We start from the raw sequence: 8,699 nt of genomic DNA, 5'->3' as shown, positions 1-8,699 counted from the left end.
TAAGTCAACACAAGATTCGGGTAAGTGAACTCAAGTAGGAAAGATGGGAACAAGAAGTAAAGGACCACATTTGTCAATGTAATCTAATTTCCAAGCTGAGTGGTGCACATATGACTGTTTATTTTATATTAAAAATAAATAATTTAAAAATCATGCCTGGACCAATAAGAAGAGTATGGCATGAACCAAAAATCTGAGTTCAAAATAATAAATAAAATTCAACTCTAAACTGAATGGTAAACATACCTCTCCTCAGAATCAAGCAAGCTAAAACTTAATGAAGTGGGAAGAAATTCAAACTCTAAGTTAATGAGGAATCCAACCCGAGGTTTACAGCTTTCTTTGTTAGCATATCCTCATGTAAGATGGAGAATTGAATTTGATAAAGGAGGTATTTCAAGTCATTGGGGGTAAGGATGGATTATGGAGTAACCAGAAATAGGACATCCAACTAGCTGATGACAAAGGAAAGGACAGAGGGAAGAAGAAATGGTGAAAAGAGGGAAAGAGGGTTGACCACTGTGTTGCTTCTTATACCAGAAAGAGAAAAAGAGAAATTCTAGACAAATAAAAAAGTTGTAAAAATAAAACCTGTGAAAGCACTAGAATAAGTACAGGCAAACTTATTTAAAATCTTGGAATTGGAAATATCTTTGTAAACAGAACATAAAATCCAGAAGTCTTTTTGGACCTAAAAATGTATAAACAAAGTCAAAAGACAAAATACTTACAAAAGTATGTACAACATGATGCAAAAAAATAATTTTTTTATTTAAAAAGACTTTATGTAAATCAATTTTTAAGGGATAATGCAATAGAACATATTCCAAGGCTATGATCAGGCAGCTCATAAAACCAAGGTCCTATAAAACATGAAAATATGCTCACCTTCTAAAATGTAAAGAAATACAAAGCAAAATAATGAGATACCATTTTGCCCACAATAATCAGTGTTGGCAATAGTGTGCGGGAAAAGAAATTTAAATTATTATTGGAATCACCATAACGTTGAAGTGCGAATTTACATAATTTTTTGGATACCAATTTGTCTATGTCTATCAAATTTCTAAATGCCCCTACAATGTAACCCAATCATCCCATTATTAGAAATTTTTCTTTGGACATACATATTCAAAAATATCTGCCAAGACATGGATACATCCTTATAACTGTAATTACAAAAACAGAAAACAATCAAATGTCCACCAATAGGAACCAGTAAATACACTCTGGTACATTCACACAATGGTGTGCCACACAGTCAAAAAAAACTATTAGCTTGGTCTGTATATGCTTAAGTAGAAAAAGCTCCCATATGTATTTACATTTTGAAGTCTATGTAGACAATGTCATGGATAATATGATTCCATTTGTGTAATTAAAAGGATACATATATAATAAAAGTATATACATGTACGCACATATACACAAATGAACCAACATTATATTTCTAAACTACAGATATATGCATAAAACCTTTTCTGGAAATATACACAAAAAAGAACAGAGATGATGGGGTGAAGACATTTTACTTTTTATTTTACACCTTTCTGTAGGGTTGAGGCATCACTTGCATAAATAACACAAGACATGTAATATAGACCAGGCTGATGCAAAAGTTCGTAGCGTTTTTCCACTGGCCCATGGAATACAAGCATGGTTGTTGATTGGTCACGGTTCATCACATTTGCCAATTCCCGAGCTGACTGATGTGGCTCATCATCGATTAAAGCATTTAAACAGTCTTCATCAAAGCCCGATAGCCTTTCTGAATCTGAAGAATCACTCAAGTCCAAGTGGCTCCTCCCTGAAACGACAGGACCATTTTCTTACTGTGCTTTCCCCGATGGCATTTCGCCTCATACACGGCACAAATGTTTCAAGCTGCCTCCACTGCCTTTATTCCTCTGTTAAACTCAAATAGAAGAATATGTCGGAAGCGTTCTTTTTTTCCCCCCACTTAACGCTCCATCTTCTTTATCCCACAAACAGGACTAACTTTCTTCAGATCTGCAAAATGCTAGGCGCATTCACAAGCACAACATTGTCACTCCAAATGACAAACCACAAATCATCTCCCAACCCCCCAGTGTTGCCATGCCCAAAACAAATGCTATGAACTTATGTACCAACCTAATATATGTGAAGGTGGAATGAGATGATAATATATAAGGCAATTGACACAAAGAAGAAATACCTAAAAAATGTTAGTGCTATTCTTCCTAACACTGAGAGCTAACAGTTCTTCTCTGGTCCTACCAAACCTCTTTTTAATGTAAGCTCCTAACTTTGGACCTTTAAGAATATAAAGAATAACTTAAGATCTTTTTTTTTTGAGTTGGAGTCGCACTCTGTCACCCAGACTGGAGTGCAGTGGCTGCTCCCGGCCACTGCAGCCTCGACCTGCTGGGCTCCGGCAATCCTTCTGCCTCAGCCTTTCAAGTAGCTGGAACTACAGGTGCATGCTACCATGCCCGGCTAATTTTTTTATTTATTGTAGAGATGAGGTCTCACCAAGTTGCCCAGGCGGGTCTCGAACCCGCAGGCTCAGGCAATCCACTCACCTCAGCCTCCCAAAGGCGCGGGATTACAGGCTGAGCCACCGAGCCTGGCTTATTAACTTAAGATCTTAAAGTGGATAATTTGTCAATACCTAAGGTTTTTAGATGAAAAAGAATAACTCAGGGTCTAAACACAGAAAATTCCTAGATAGAGGTAAAGAGAATTAAACCATCCTCCTATTTTTTTCTTTATTAAATGGAAGTAACTTATTTAAATTTTACACTCTTAAACATTTAAAAATAATCTCTCCCAAATCCTAAATAATGGTATTTACAATGTGATTTTTGTTCCTAACTGGCTTCCTTCACCTCCAGGTTATCTTGACACAAAAAAGAAAACTCAGGCCAGGCATGGTAGCACATGCCTATAGTCCCAGCTACTGAGGAGTCTTAGACAGGAAGATCTCTTGAGTACAGGGATTCAAGTTCAGCCTCGACAACATGGTAAGAGACTATGAAAGAAAACTCAGGAGAAAATTATTTTCTTATCAAAAAATAGAAATGTTCAAAGAAGTTCACAGTTTACTGATTTGTTTTCTACATTAACTCTGTTCATTCCTTAAAAGAAGAATAGGATTTGGGGTATGAAAAGCAATAATTAATGTCATAAAAAAATTTAAAAATTAAAAAAAAATCTTATCTAAGGATTGCACTTAGATTCAAAAGGTCTAGACCTGCCTAGGCTTTCCCTGGCTGGACCAGCCCTCCTCCAAATGCAAGAGCTGTCAGTGCCAGAAACCAGGCCAAATTCCAAGACAGAACTCCACCTCCAAGTGCTTTTTATCATTTTTTAATTGCACGTGTCTGTAGTACCTTACTGCCTGCCACTTAGTATTCCTGCATGCTGCTAAACAGCTGCCATGTTGTTTCCCTAGAGATGGGTTCTTGTATATCCCTACCAATTTCACAGGGCTGTTGTAAAGCTTAATTAATTAATGTTTCCTGAATGCCTTGAGGTTTTCAGATGAAAAAGTGCTAGGTAGAAGCATAGAAAGGCTTATTAAATCTCCAGTTTTGTCCTGGAGATTGAAGTCTCTCACCTGGTCTTGACTCCTAACAGGGCACGTTCCAGACCCCTGTGCCTCATTCAGGGTCCTCAGATCACAGCAAAGTTTTGCTCTAGCCATCACATCAACCCAGCCTTCCGAAGGTGATAGATTATTCAAAATATCATACATGGCTACCGGCAAAGACCATATTCTTCTCCTCCAACCAGTCTGGGTGTAGAATAATTTTCTCATAGTAGACCACAAAATAACCCTGTGAGATTCTAGAATGAACCTAAAGCCCTTTGTTTTTTGGTTTCTAATGTTTAGCAAAGGATATTTTTTAACAGTGAAAGTTTTCGGATGAGCAAAGGAGGTAAAGAAACATTTCAAAGAGTAAGAAACCCAAAAGGCCAACAATCACTAAAAAAGGTTTCTAACATCACTAGTAAACAAAGAAATTAAAATAGCATTAAAATACTATTTTCCACCTATCCTATTGACCTAACCTTACCATTCTGAGTGCTGGCAAGAATGTAGAGCCAAGAGAAATGAGAGTACAATTGGTACAATCACATGAGAAGCAATCTAGTAAAGCTAAACATGTGACTACCTACGATGCATACATTTCATTTCTTCACAAAAACATCCTTGCATATATGCATAAGGAAAAGGTTAAAATATTAACAGATTGATAGCAGTCTCACTTTTAATCGCAAAAAATGAAAGACAATGTAAATGTTCATCAACAATAGAATAAAAATAAGTTATGATATAATCAAATAAAAAATTACATAATAGGAGTGAAAATAAATGAACTGGAGCCATTGAATCAACATGAAAATATTTACAGACACAATGTTAAAAAAGAAAGTTACTATGGAATACACAAAAGTGATACCAACATGTGAAGATAAAAACATGCAAAACAATACCATATTGTCCGGATATATAAACATGAAATAAAACTTCAAGAAAATGCATAGGTCTTCCACAGCCTTTGATGCACTTATTCCTAAATGTTTCATATTTTTGATGCTATTATAAATGGGCTGATTGTTCATGGCTAGTACATATAAATAAAGTTGATTTTGGTATAATTGATCTTGTATCCTTCACCCTTGATAAATTTACTTATTATGGTAGATTTGTGTGTGGAGGGGTTCTGCTGGATTTTCTATAGAAATAAGCATGTCATCTGCAAATATAGTCTTATTTTAAAAGTATGCATAGGAGTGATAAACTTCAAATTCAGGAAAGGGGCACAGGAGAACATCTGAGTTTGAAGAAGATACACAAAAGGTCGACAGAGGCTGATCATGTTATCCTTGATCTCTTTTTATCTTTATGCCTTTTATATACCTGAGATATTTCTTAATAAAAACTACCCACATTCAATCATAACAAAAGTATCACAGCATGTTGACAGCAGGGGACCTTGTGCATCTGTAGAGTGGGAAAATATATAGGTACTCGCTGCACTTTCTTCTTAATTTTGCTGTGAACCAAGAACTGCTCTAAAAATAAATTTCGTAGCCGGGCTCGGTGGCTCAGCCTGTAATCCCGCGCCTTTAGGAGGCTGAGATGAGTGGATTGCCTGAGCCCGCAGGTTCGAACCCGCCTGGGCAGCGAGACCTCATCTCTACAATAAATCAAAAAATCAGCCGGGCATGATAGCGCATGCCTGTAATTCCAGCTACTTGGAAGGCTGAGGTGGAAGGATCGCCGGAGCCCAGTAGGTCGAGGCTGCGGTGGCCGGGAGCGGCCACTGCACTCCAGTCTGGGCGACAGAGTGAGACTCCAACTCAAATAAATAAATAAATAAATAAATAAATAAATAAATAAATTTCGTTAATTAATCAAAGACAAAGACAATGTATTATTAGCCTTTATGTGTTTTGTATAATCAATAGAATTCAGAATAATTTAATACATAAGAAACAACACTAGGAGAGTCAGCCTAAAGGCAGAATATGGAGAGTTGAAAGGAAAGGACTTGAAGAAGAAAACTAAGAAGTTCAGCACGTCAAGGTCACACCTTCACAAGGTCTTCGGGCACGCGTGTGGGCATGTGGGCAACCTTGCTTTAATATACCTGCCACATTCTCAACAGCACTGCCAGAGCACACTTTTATGAAATCTGTTCTTGCACAGCTACTTTAGAGTTTTGTCTGAAAATGCCATTGTTTGTGTAAACAAATAAATAGCACGAATTTTCCCCCAGCTCTAGACAGTGATTTGCAAACATTTCTTAGGAGTACACACAAAATGTCATGTAAAAGTCAAATATATAAATCGATAAAACTACGCTTCACCTAGTTAAGGATATGGTGGGAGACTGTACACCTGTCATTCTCAGGATCCCAGGGCTTAACAGAATTCAATCAGAAGAGCAATGCTCTAAAACAGCACTTTCTGAAGTATGTTTTGCAGTGACACCAGGCCTAAGAAATATTCTCTATTAGGGGGATTTCATGGTCACATATGTTTGAGACGTGCTGCACATTCTGTCCGCCTTCTTGGAGGATGACGATGCACATTAAAGCTCTGAGAAGAAACCAGCATTTCTCAAGTATAGGTAACCACAGAACATTCTTCCTCATAAAATAGCTATTAATATCCCTAAGTACTCTTCTAGAAACATTTGTTTCTAAATTTTCTCTTTCCTAATAAGATATTGAATGGTATATTTCATTTACAATATAATAAATTTACAGTTACTAATAAGTCTTTACAATGCACAAATCCTTGTTTTTTCAAATGCTTTCTTTTTTAAAATTTTCTTTTCTTTCTTGGAAGGCATTTCTCTAGTACATTCTCTTTTAAAAATTAGTGCTTTCTTTATTAAAAGCACACGCACTGGCCAGGCTCGGTGGCTCAGTCTGTAATTCCAGCACTTTGGGAGGCTGAGGCGAGTGGATTGCCTGAACCCACGGGTTTGAGATCCACTCAGGCAACTTGGCAAGATCTCGTCTCTACAATAAATCAAAAATTATCCAGGCATGGTAGCAGGTGCCTGTAGTTCTGACTACTTGGAAGGCTGAGGCGGAAGGAATGCTGGAGCCCAGCAGGTCGAGGCTGTGGTGGCCAGGGGCATGCCACTGCACTCCAGTCTGGGTGACAGAGTGAGACTCCAAGTCAGAAACAAAAACAAAAACACAAAACATACACACTGTGGGTTGGTCATCTACTGATTCTTTCAACAAATATACACTGAGTGCTTATCCTATAAAAGGAATTTAAAATACAAGGATACATGAGACCTATACTTCATTGTCAAGGAGTTTAAAAAAGCTTGTGCTGCATTTTTTTTAAAGACAGACCTGTTATTGACAAAATAATGCAAATTCTTCAAGTGTATTTTGAACTGAAATGAGTTTGATGTTGCTGCAATATATCAAGTACCAAAAACTTTTCAGGATGATCTTTGACGGCATGTGTAATGATATGAGTACATCTATGACTCTAAGTGCTTAAGATAAGCAGACAATAAATATTTGTTGAATTAATGAATGAACAAACATACAAACTGTATAGAACAAACACATTTAGAGGCCAGAACAGAATTGAGCCAGACACAGAGATTAGCAGGAAGGAAAAGGTCTAGAGTGTGGGAGGGAATTTCTCACCCAACTCATCTTCGACAAAGCCCCCACCACCTACCAATGGGGAGAGAACCTATTCAGTAAATGGTGCTGGGAAAATTGGCTGACCACATGCAGAAGATTGAAACAGGACCCCTATCTATCCCCATGCACAAAGGTTAACTCCAAATGGATCAGAGACCTAAATGTAAAACCTCAAACCATAAGAACCTTAGAAAAGGAAGGAAATACTCTCATGGAAATCGGAACTGGCATCCAATTCCTGTACAAAACCCGAAACCCACAGGACTTAAGAGAGAAGATAGACAAATGGGACCTTATTAAACTGACAAGCTTCTGCAAAGCCAAAGAAACCATCAAGAGAGCAGGGAGACAGCCTACAGACTGGGAAAAAGTATTTGCCAACTCTAGGTCTGACAAAGGCTTAACATCCTGGATCTACAAGGAACTGAAGCGTACTGAAAAGAAGAAAACAAACAACCCCATTATAAAATGGGCAAAAGACATGAACAGACACTTCACAAAAGAAGACATTCGAGCAGCCAACAAACACATGAAGAAATGCTCAACCTCACTAATCATCAGGGAGATGCAAATCAAAACCACACTGAGATACCACCTAACTCCAGTCAGAATGGCAATTATCAACAACTCAAAAAATAACAGCTGCTGGAGAGGGTGTGGTGAAAAGGGAACACTTCTACACTGTTGGTGGGAGTGTAAACTAGTGCAACCTCTGTGGAAAGCAGTGTGGCGATTCCTAAAAGCTCTAAAAATTGACCTTCCATATGACCCTGCAATCCCCCTACTGGGAATATACCCTGAAGACACAAATCACTCTATAAAAAGATACCTGCACACGTATGTTTATCGCAGCATTGTTCACAATAGCAAGAACCTGGAAACAACCATGCTGCCCATCAAAAGAGGACTGGATTAAAAAAATGTGGTACATATACACGATGGAATACTACGCAGCCGTAAAAAAGAACAAAATCATGAATTTCGCTGCAACCTGGATGGAACTAGAGTCTATAATACCGAGTGACCTCTCACAGAAACAAAGATCCAAATATCACATGTTCTCACTCATATAATGGACCTTGAACATCCAATGCAATACTATAAGAAAATGACTGATGGTACTGGGAAACTATGGGGGGGAGGGGGATGGGATTAACAGTAGCAAATATCTGTCGGGGGATGGGAAAACACCTCTTATCAACAGGGTGCCTGAATGAAACGTAATTGTACACCTAACCCTTAACTGTACCCCACAAAACCATAATAAAAAATACTGATTAATGAAAAAAATATATACAATTTTTTTTTAACAATAATATTTTTTTTACAATAAAAAATATTGTTTTTAACCAGGCTCGGTGGCTCAGCCTGTAATCCCGTGCCTTTGGGAGACTGAGGTAAGTGGATTGCCTGAGCTCGCGGGTTCAAGACCTGCCTGGGCAACTTGGCGAAACCTCATCTCCACAATAAATCAAAAAAAAAAAATTAGCCGGGCGTGGTACCACGCGCCTGTAGTTCCAACT

Source organism: Carlito syrichta, unplaced genomic scaffold (genome assembly GCF_000164805.1).
Source record: "Carlito syrichta isolate Samal-C Ts95f unplaced genomic scaffold, Tarsius_syrichta-2.0.1 Scaffold303292, whole genome shotgun sequence".
Taxonomy (NCBI): domain Eukaryota; kingdom Metazoa; phylum Chordata; class Mammalia; order Primates; family Tarsiidae; genus Carlito; species Carlito syrichta.
The sequence above is the reverse complement of the archived record's forward strand: the minus strand, read 5'-3'. Positions refer to the sequence as shown.